This window comes from Pongo abelii, chromosome 2 (genome assembly GCF_028885655.2).
Source record: "Pongo abelii isolate AG06213 chromosome 2, NHGRI_mPonAbe1-v2.0_pri, whole genome shotgun sequence".
NCBI classification, from domain to species: domain Eukaryota; kingdom Metazoa; phylum Chordata; class Mammalia; order Primates; family Hominidae; genus Pongo; species Pongo abelii.
This window is the reverse complement of record NC_085928.1, coordinates 70,462,108-70,473,555: the sequence shown is the minus strand read 5'-3', so window position 1 is coordinate 70,473,555 and position 11,448 is coordinate 70,462,108. Positions and strand designations below refer to the sequence as shown.

Genomic DNA, 11,448 nt, shown 5'->3' with positions numbered 1-11,448 from the left:
GGCCCTAAACCATATAAGCTGAAACACTTTGTAGTTTTGCTCACTGATTGGATCTCCAGACATACCATTTGGGAATTATAAATCATAAAAACTGTCATTACTATTAGAATCACAAAGACTTTTCATGTAGATGAGGGCATTTGCAAAATAATCAGGACAATAGTCTTTAATTATAATTAGATATTGATTGTACTGCCAATATTATGTACATTTCTTATACATACCACTTTTCACACACAACTTCATCCAGTTACACTGTACAAAAAAAGATAAGTTTTTGCTCCTGGAATTAACTGGAGCCATTGACTCTTCTCTTTTACTAGTTCAAAAAGTTAATATCTTGTGAGAGAAAATTGCATAGTCTGGCAAATGGCCATTCAAGGCAGGTTCCCTGGGATCAGATTACATGAATTCCAATTTCCGCAGTGCCATTCATGACCTGGCTATCCTTGGGTAAGATGTTTGTCATCTTTGTGCCTCAGCTTCTCATCTGAAAAATAGAGGGAGAATAATACCAGTGAGTGGATATTGGTATTATTGAGCTTTGAAGCCTCAGCTTCTCATCTGAAAAACAGAGGGAGAATAATACCAATGCGTAGATGTGAAATGACAGTTTTTCTTGCATTTGAGAGCTGCAATATCCTACATCATCTACAAAACCTTTTTCTTTTCTTCCCAAAGACTTACCACACATGACCGAGGGATCTCATATTCACTATAGTCTTAATAGAAAATAAAAATCATCAGAAGTTCTTTGCACTCAAACACTAGCAGGTTTAATGTGAATTTATATCGTTAGTCAAAACATGTACCAATGACATGGAATAATGGCTTAAACCATCACAGTTGACCTGCAGGGACCAGTACTTTAGCTTCACCTAGAACAGGGCACATGATATTAAGGCCACATGTACTTGACTCTAGCTTCACCTATGACACGGCACATGGTATTAAGGCCATTGACTGCTAGAAAAGGAATTCCCACTGGTGAAGCTATGAGAAAACTGAGACTCAGAGAGGTTAGGCAAGTGACCAAAGCTCACACAGGTATTAAGTCGTAGAATTAGGATTTGAACCCAGGTCTACAGGACTCCAAAATCTCAGGGATTACCTATTATGCCACAGTAACTGCCCACCAGATAAACATCACCCTGCCCTCAGGGCCTTTGCTTTTTCCAAGATAAACTTTAAAGATGATCCGAGCAAACTAGGGCAGAACAAAACAGGCTACTACATCACTAGGTACACTTGGAGTGCATGTATCAAGTAGCTGAAACCCAAGCAATTCAACCAATGGGATGCTGTTTCCTGTGATGTCAAACAGCCTACCTGGGCTGAAATTTTCAGCGTAATCTCCCAGTTTTAAATCACATCAACCCAGCTCTGGGTGCACCAGCTCTGTCAACATAATGGCCAATATCTGGGTCCAGGGGAAATAAACCCTCATTCAGATGTCTTAATGTTCATTAATGTCACAACATCTTATTAAGGACTATGGTCATAGCACTGCATGGGCTGGGTGTTTGGTAGGGAAATGACTCCATTTTCTAATCTTCCAGATGTGTTATATGATAGAAATAGAAACATTGCCTCAATCTGCACAGAAACAAAATTAGCAAAATAAAATGGCAAGGATGATAAAACAAACATCTTTGACTAATTTACATTGAATTAGCAGGATTTATTATTAAAATTGCAATGGCAGCTTGTACTCATGGAAGACTAATGGGATGTTAATCAATATGTTGAATGCTTTATGTATATTATTGTCACATTTAATTTCTGCATCATTTCCCACTTGAGACACAAGTAAACCTGGATTGGGAGAGGCTGGTCACACAGTGAGAAAACAGGTTGGATCCATACTTATGCCCGTCTGACTCCACAGCCCTAACGTTGGTGACTCTTTTACATCTTTGCTACTCAAGGTGTGAGGCAGGGGCCAGCAACAACTGCCTTCTCGAAGCTCATTAGAAATGCAGAATATCAGCCTCCTTCCCCAGACCTGCTGAATGAGAATCTGCACTTTAACAGGTGACTGTACTCAGGTCATCTCATCACCTAACCATGCTTGTTTCACACGCTGGTGCCTTTCTTGGGTACTTGGTGTGTTCATCAGGAGCAGGGACCATTATTCTAGGTGTGATGCATACGCCCCTTGCCTTATATCACCTGAAGTTTCCTGGGTTCCATTCCAAGCTGGCTAAGCAAGATTCTCTGGTGGTGAGACTCAGGAACCTATATTTTAACCAGTTCTTCAGACTATCTTAAAGGCATACTACTGTCTGAAAACAAACACTGGGATACATCCCATTCTCTTAAAAGTTTACATGTAGGATTCTGTGCTTTTTTCCCAAACTGAAAAGTGTATCCAAAAATTGGAGGAGTATGCAAAGAATAAATGGGTCCATTTGAGTGATCCTAGAACGACATTCTGTTGTTGTTGATTTTGGAGTCCTGGTAAAGCATTCGTGCTTCTTTTTAAAGCCAGCTCATCAATCCCACCCAATGCAGCAAACATTTCCCAAGCTTCCTCAGGTCAGCATCAACAGGAGGGATGAGTTTTGAAGCAACAGAGTGATACACAGAGATGCAAGTAAAGCCAACCCAAGGCACAGAATTCTGGTGACACAACAGAGAAGAGCAACATCCATCAGCTCTCCTGAACTGAAAACCCTGATGCCCTCCCTCAGCCAAGTGGCCCCATATGGCACCACAGCCACCATCCCCACCAAAGCAGTAGACTGCCCACAACTTGAGTCTGAACTTTGGGTGCTGCCTGAAGTTAGGCTGGTGGACAAATAAACCCACACCTGGATGAGTCCCTAGCATGTGTGTGCACACCAACCATGTTAGCCTAATGTACTCAACTGGATTTTAGCTTTGGTTTCCCTATTTAGCAGTCAAATTAATTACTAAGATTAAAACCTCCTTCTCTTTCAGAGTATAAACTCTTTACTGATGTCTAACAACCTTCTTGTCTGCTTCCTGAAGTGGACTAGGGTCTTGATTTTAAGCATTCATTCATTTCACAAACACATGCTCAGGATGGAGATACCATGGAGGAAAAAGACTGATATTCTATTCTGCATTTGTAAATCTTACTTAGAGTCTAGCAATGGAGGAAGTTAACCATTTATTACAACCAGAAATCAATGCGAGGAAGGTAACGTTCTGAGCCCTGTGAAAGTGAACCACAGGGGAGCTGAACTCATTCCAGGAGAACATGGAAGGCTTTCCTGAGGAAGTCACATTTCAGTGAAGACCTGAAGATCCACTGAGAAGGAATTGATTCCCTGGCCCTGACACCTGCTACAGGTCCAGAAGACTTGCACCTACACTTCCACTGCTCTGTAATGCTAATAACTGCTTAAGATGCATTGAACATTTGCTATTGTGAAAAAGGAGGCTTTGTGTTCTGTTATAGACTGAATGTTTGTGTTTTCTACCCAATAAACATGATATGATAAGGTCCTAATCCCCCAGGTGGCTATATTTGGAGTTGGGGCCTTGAAGGAAATAATTGAAATTAGATAAGATCATAAAGGTGGGGCCCTGATCTTACACGATTTATGTCCTTATGAAAGAGATACCAGAGCACTAATACACACTCCCTCCTCTCCAGCTCCTTCTTCACGCTTTCCCTGTCCACTCCCACTATATGTTTTTCTCTCCCTCTTTCCAGCATGTGAGTACTCAGAAGACAGCCGTCTGCAACTCAGAAGTCTCACCAAAAACTGAACCCTGCCAGGACCTTGATCTTGGACTTCCCTGCCAGCTAGAACTTTGAGAAAATAAATAAGTACATATTTATTGTTTGCACCACCCGGCGTGTAGTATTTTGTTATGGCAGCCCTAGCAGACTAACACATGCAGTGTTTTGATATAAATTTATTAAAGAAACTTCTTTATTTGCTTACCATTCCTTGACCAAAAAAGAAAAAACTAGACTCGGGGGTTAAGGATTTCTTCTGATTAGCAACAACATCTACATAATACTTGTAGTTATGGTCTAAATTAAAATAAGGTCAGGAATCATTTTATAGCTTAGGTAAACAAAATCAATCTCCTATAACAAACATAATTTTAAGCAAACAAAGTAAGGTGTGTATGGCAGGGTTTCTCAACCTCAGCCCTGTTGACATTTGGGGCTAGATCCTTCTTTGTTGTGGGGCTGTCATGTGCTTTGTAGGATGCTTAGCAGCATCTCTGGCCTCTTTCCAACAGTTGCCAGTAGCACCCCTTCCAGTTGTGACAATAAAAATGTCTTCAGACACTTTTTTAGAACAAAATTGCTACTTAGTAAGAATCACTGTTTTATAAAGTGTTACCTCATCTCTACATGGCCCTTTCTCCACCCTTTACACCTGCCTTTACCTAGAAAACACTTACACATTATTAAATGGTTAGCTGAGACACTGCCTCCTCCTGAAAGCCCTCCCTGACTTCCCAGAGCAGCTAGGTGCCCCTCCTCTGGATTTCATTAACCCTTCTTTCTTCATCTGAATTATGGTATCTGTCACTCTTTATGGCAATTGCCTAATGATCCTCCAGTAGACTGTAAGTTCCTTGGGATCAGGACTCACTTACTGCTCATGTCATACTCCCAGTGCCTGGTAGAGTGAGCTATATTTGAGAGATATCAGAGAACTGTTTGTGAATAAAGAAAGTAGGTGAGGGCTCACAGCTCTCATTATATGCATAGTAAAAAGCTGAAAGCTCTAAGATCAGAAACAAGACAAAGATGCCCACTCCCGTCACTTATATTCAACAGTAGTGGAAGTTCTAGCCTGAGCAATAAGGCAAGAAAAAGAAATAAAAGGCATCCAAATAGTAAAGAAAGAAATACAATTGTTTCTGTTTGCAAATGACATAATCTTGTGCGTAGAAAACACTAAAGACTTCACCAAAAACCTGTTAAAACTAATAAATGAATTTGGTAAAGTTACAAGATACAAAATCAACATACAAAAATCAGTTGTGTTTCTGTACACTAACAAAAATATCTAAAAAAGAAGAAAATTTTATTTACAATAGCATCAAAAAGAATAAAACACTAAATTTAGAAATAAATTTAACCAAGGATATGAAAGATCTGTATGCTGAAAAATATAAAACAGTGATGAAAGAAATTAAAGAAGCTGCAAAGAAATGAAAATATATTTCATGTTTAGGAATTGGGAGAATTAATATTTTTAAAATGTCCATACAACCCAAAGTAATTTACATATTCAATACAATGTCTATCAAAATTCCAATGATATTTCTTACAGAAAAAGAATAAACAATTCTAAAATTCCTATGGAACCACAAAAGCCCTAACTATCCAAAGTAATCTTGAGCAAGAAGAAGAAAGCTGGAGGCATCACATTACCTGCTTTTAAACAATATTACAAAGCAATAGTGATCAAAACAGTATGGTAATGGCATAAAAACAGACAAAGACTAATGGAACAGAATAAAGAAACCATCAATAAATCCATGAATATATGGTTGACTAATCTTTGACAAAAATGCCAAGAATACACAATGGGAAAAGAATAGTCTCTTCAGAAAATGATGTTAGGAAAGCCAGATATTTACATGCAAAAGAATTAATTTAGACAGTTATATCATACATAAGAATCAACTCAAAATGGATTAAAGACTTACATGATCAGAAACCATAAAAATCCTAGGAAAAAACATATGGGAAAAGCTTCTTGACATTGGCCTTGGCTATTATATTTTGGATATGACACCACAAGCACAGTCAACAAAAACAAAAATAAATAAGTGAGACTATATCAAATTAAAAGTTTCTGCACAAAAAAAAAGAAAAACAAATCAATAAATTGAAAAGGCAACCTGTGGAGTAAACGACTGTATTTGCAAACCATATATCTGATAAAGGATTAAAATCCAAAATATATAAGAAAACCATACAACTCAATGGCAATTAATAAACATATAAATAGAATAATCTGATTAAAAATTGGACAAAGGATCTGAACAAACATTTTTCAAAACAAGATAGACAAACGGCCAACAGGTATATAAAAGTGCTCAACATGGATAATTATCAAGAAAAGGCAAATCAAAACCATAATGAGATGTCACCTTATACTTGTTAGGATGGCTATTATCAGTCAAATAATAACAAGTACTGGCAAGGATGTGGAGAAAAGGGAACCCTGGCAATGTTAGTGGGATTGTAAATTGATACAGCCATTATGGAAAACACTATGGAGCTTCCTCAGAAAAACTAAAAATAGAACTACTATATGATCCCTCAATCCCACTGCTAGGCCTGTATCCAAAGGAACTAAAATCTATCTTGAAAAGATATCTCCACTCCCATGTTCAGCAGGATTTTAAAAAATAGCCGAGATATGAAAACGACCTAAGTGTCCACCAACGAATAAATGTATAAAGAAAATGTGGTACATATGCACAATGGAACACTATTCAGCCTTAAAATTGAAGGAGATCCTGCCATTTGTGACAAAATGGATTAATCTAGAGGACATTCTACTAAGTGAAATAAGCCAGGCACAGAAAGACAAACACTGCATGCATGATCTCACTTACGTGTGGAATGCAAAGAAGTTGAAGTCTTAGAAACAAGGAGTAAAAAAGTGGTTGCTAAAAGCTAGAGGGTGGGAAAATGAGAGGATTTTGGTCAAATGTACAAATTCTCAATTATAAAATGAACCCGTTCTGAAGATCTAATGTGCAACATAGTAGCTATAATTAATAATAATGTATTGTATACTTCAAATTTGCTAAAAGACAATATTAAGCATTCTCATCGCACAATACACACACACAATGGTAACTATAAGAGGTAATGGATATGTTAATTAGCTTGATTGTGATAATCACTTCATAAGATATACATATATCAAACCATCATGTGGTACACCTTAATTATACACAATATTTGTTTGTCAATTATACCTGAATAAAGCTGAGAAAAATGCCTATTAAGATTGGGGAAATTTACATTTCAAGAAATCATAGAAAAATATTATCATGACTTAAGAATTTCTCAGTTGGAAGTGAGCGTTAACAATTCAGGCCATTAATTGGCTACTGCTGGTATAGATAGGAGCTTTATTAAACATTTGGAATGGAATAAACTACTAAACTAGAAAATTTGGTGGTTTGAAAAAACAAAAAAGGAAAGAAAGAAAGTAAGCCAAGTAATATCAGCACCACTGTATGAAGGATAAAACTGAGGTCAAGCCAATCATCTCACTTCCTTGTCCAAGGCTAGGTAAATTCAGCTGATTTTACTTCCTAAATTTCTCTGGATTCCATATATTTCTCTCCATCTCCATGGAAATCAACCACATCCAATCATCATTTCTCTTCCAGCCCTCTTGTACCCCTTCCAGCCCACCCATCGGTACCCAAATGTCAACCTTGTAGTCTTCCAGAACCCAAGTCTGATCATAACTATCCAACCTATAATCTTCAACGGCCTCCCTGGATATATCTAACCTGATAGGAAAGCCCCCGCCTGTCTCTCCATCCATCTCCCACCTTCCCCCACCACTCTCCAGACCTCTCTTTCTTTCTGCTCCTAATGGGGGCAATTCCCTCCCACATCAGGGCATCAGCATATATTTCTTCTTTTTCTGGAATGTTCTGTTCTTTCTTTTCACCTAACAAACTTTTCTCTTCCTTCTGCTGTCAGTACTAATATCACTTGTTCCTCCTCCTTCACTGTCCCACAGCATGATCTAGATCAAGTCCTCCTGCTCTAGGCTCTCACAGCCCCTATACCTTTCCTTCATGGCACTTACCATAATTTCTAACTACTGTATATATTGTTGACTTTATATTTTTAATGTCTGTCTTTGCCACCCTTCCTCTAAAATATAAATTTCATAATAGTAAGTCTATAGTTATTGTGCATAACATTACACAATACCCTGGCAGATAGTAGGCACTCAATAAATATTTATGGGAGGAAGGAGAAAATGAATAAAGGAAGAAATGGAAGGAAGGAAGGAAGGAAAACTATGATTAATAGGCAAAGTATAAAAAACAGAACTATCATTGATAGTGGTAGCCTTAAAGAAAATTCCCCTTTTCTCTCCCCTTGGACAAGAATTCCCAGACCTTCTTCCCATATTAAACCATCGACTCATCTAATCTATCATGTAAGCAATAGTTGTTTGGAATCTGCTACACACACAAAAGAAAATGAATTAGAAATCAATAGAGCTTGTGACCTTTAAAGGAAATGACATTTTGCAGAATGTATCTGTGGCATGTTGAGTACACAATGGTTCTCGGGCAGCATGTGCACCTCCAGAGACATATTTAAGGTTTTCTTTCTCAATGTCTGCCTCCACTCAGGCTGTGGTTGGGTTTTCCTCACACGGAAACATTGAGTTTAGGCCCCATTCTTCCCGCAGACAGAGAAGGTCTTTGGAAATGGTGCTGCCTCTTGGCAGGGAGGCAGAGGTAGAGGGAAGAGTAAGGAACAGTTCTAAAAGGGAATGGGAGCCAGTAAAGACTGGCTCCCTCTGGAAATATTTGGAGAAGAGCAGTGGCAGCAAGGGGGATTACTTTCTCTGTCTTTTTGTTGATGTTTTCTCTGGTCAAAAATGGGGAGAACCCTGAACCCTGGCATCTCCCAGAGCTGCACAGGTAAGTATGAGTCTCAACAAAATGGGTGCTTTAGGTTGGCTTGGCATTCTGGGCTAAATCTCATTTGCCCTGCTCCTCTGGCCCCCCGGACTTGCCCCTCCCTGTGTTCCCATGTAGGACATTCTGACCTCTATCTCTCAAATGCTGCAGACTTGGAAATTCCCACTTGTAATTGTAAATTTTAATTTTAAACATCAGTCTAGCTGTTGCTATAAAGCAATTTTTTGATGAGATTTCCATTTAAATTGGTAGACTTTCAGCAAAGTAGATTACCCTCAATAATGTAGGTAGGCCTCATCCAGTTTAAGGTGGTATAAAAGGCAGAATTCCATATTCCTTGGGGAATCTCAGTCTTTTCTCTAAAGACCTTTAAGTCTGTCTTTAGACGTAAGCTACATCAGTTCTCCCTGGATTTCCAGCCTGCAGCCTGCCTTGCAGATTTCAGACTTTCCAGCTTCCACAATCATGTGAGCCAATTCTTTAATATAATTTCCTCTCTTTTTCCCTCTATGTCTACGTATCCTATTGGTTCTATCTCTGTGGAGATCCCTGACTAATATACCACTCCTCCTTCTCCTGATCAAAAATGCACAGCCTTGGGTCTGGCCTCCTAAGCCTGCTAGGACCATTTGATTAATTACATCTGGCTACATTATTGGATATGAACTGAGTGGGAGATTACCCTTCCCAGAAGAGACACACTGTAACTAGCATCTACAAGTATATTCATAGACTGATATCAAACTATCATACTCCCAGACAACCAAGAACAAGCATCAGCATGTCCATTTTTAAAATAAGGAAAGTAAGACCAAGGGAGGTAAATGGTATGCCCAAATTTACATGTCTAATAAGTGTCAGTGAGGACACAAACCCAAGTGTGTTTGTTCTCAGTTCTGGCTCATTTCTGGATGCTGTATTGCTCTTCCTGGAGCCAGGATCTTCACATTCAAGAGTCGAATTGCTGGGACCCTCAGACCTAGTGTCAGACAGAGGCAGAAGCTGCAAAATGTGGCAGAAAGAACTTGAATTTCAATTGAGTCAGACTGGGTGAAGCATCCCACCTGTGCTGCAACTCCCTGTTGGGGCTTGGGCAGTGATTTCATCCCTCTGAGCCTCAGTTTACCCATATTTAAAAGGAGAAGATTGGACTAGACTAGATGACTGATTTCTAGGAGGAATCTCTTTCTAAGGCCTTTAAAGTTCTATGATTGGAGAGAAATGGTCAAAAACCAAAAGTAAATGAACCCAAGAGAGGAACAAATGTTTCTGGTGTGTGTGTGTGTGTGTGTGTGTTTGTGTGTATGTGTTTTGTTTTCATCACTTCTCCTGGCTGCCAGGGTCTGTTTTGAGTTTTTCCACCCTTGACACCCGTGTCTGACACATCTCTCCAGCTCATAATGAGCTTTCATTCAAGTCACTGATCAATAGCAGGAACCAGCAGGTCTGTTTCCCCTGCTTGTTTTCTCCATCTTCAATCTGCCAAGACAGATTAGGCTGTTTCCAAGGTCACTCAATATTCAGGGAGAGAATGGAAATATATCTGGTAGGCTGTTCGTAGAATAAGGCTGCAAACAGACAAGATGAGAGCCCAACTGTGTGTTCCGTGACAGATTCGATTTACATCAAGGTCAAAAAGGGTATGTTTTCTCACTGAGTCTTTCTCTACCTCACAGCCACTGGCTTGTCCATCAGCTGCTGAGTTGGGGGTCTCCCCTAATGGAATACTGACTTATGAACACAAGACCAGCTTTGCCAGTCTAGGAGTGCTGTGTAATCTCGTGCTCCAAGGTGTCCCTTGCTATGCAAACTGCTTTATCAGTTTGTTAAAACATTCATCACTGGACTAAAGAGCAAGGCAGGGCACAGGGCTCCATTCCCTGCTAATAGAAGGCAGATTGTTTTTGTTGCAATGGCTGAAGTCTAATCTCTTGACAGGTACCAGCATCCAATCAGTTCCACAGGGTGCTTGTAGAGAAAAAAAAAAATCTGTTCAGCCTGCACCTCTGAAGACATCCATAGAAGTTTTTTTGTTCAGAAAAACAACATAAGAAGCACCACATCACCATTTTCCCCCAATTATTTGGGAGGAAACTAGAAAAATAAGACTTGGAAGATGGCAAGTTCAAAAGGTTTTCAACTTCAGACTTGTAAGCATTGGTTTAAAAATTGTAAAGATGAAACGCAGGCTGCAACATACAAAACTTGGGGGAAGATTTACCTTGGGTTTAATTATGTCTCCACCAAAATTTATATGTTGAAGTCTGGAATACCAGTACTTCAGGATTTGACTATATTTGGAGATAAAGTCTATGAAGAGGTAATTAAATTAAAATAATGCCACTAAGATGGATCTCAACCTAATATGGCTATTGTCCTTATAAGAAGAGGGAATTTGGACACAGACATACAAAGAGATAACCATGTGAAGACACTGGGAGAAGATGATTATCTGTAAGCCAAGGAGAGAGGCCTCAGAGGAAGCCAAGCCTGCTGATACCTTGATCTCAGCTTCTAGCCTCCAGGACTGAGAGAAAGTGGCATTCTGTTGTTTAAGCCAGTCAGTCCATGCAACTCTGCTATTGCAGCCCCAGGAAGCTCATACAATTCTCTCTAAAGGCACCGTAACATTTGCCAAACAACTAAAGAAGTACATTTAGATGTAGCATTCCCTCTCTGAACAGGTTTTCAATGACTACAAAAATGGTCAGTGTTTGGAAGCAGATACATTCTAGGAAAAAATATAAATATAATATGTACATATATAGAGAAAAGAGAATAGAGAGATAGAGAAAGAAAGAGAGA

The 11,448-nt window shown here is 39.1% G+C and overlaps 1 long non-coding RNA gene across 1 annotated transcript in view; it reads right to left on the bottom strand.

Moving 5' to 3' along the window:
• Positions 1-200: 200 nt before the first annotated feature.
• LOC129058535 (uncharacterized) overlaps positions 201-11,448 on the bottom strand; it is a 187,616-nt gene continuing 176,368 nt past the window's right edge. Inside the window, exon 3 of the long non-coding RNA XR_008523700.2 lies at positions 201-490. This is a non-coding gene — a long non-coding RNA (uncharacterized LOC129058535). The remainder of the gene's footprint in view (positions 491-11,448) is intronic.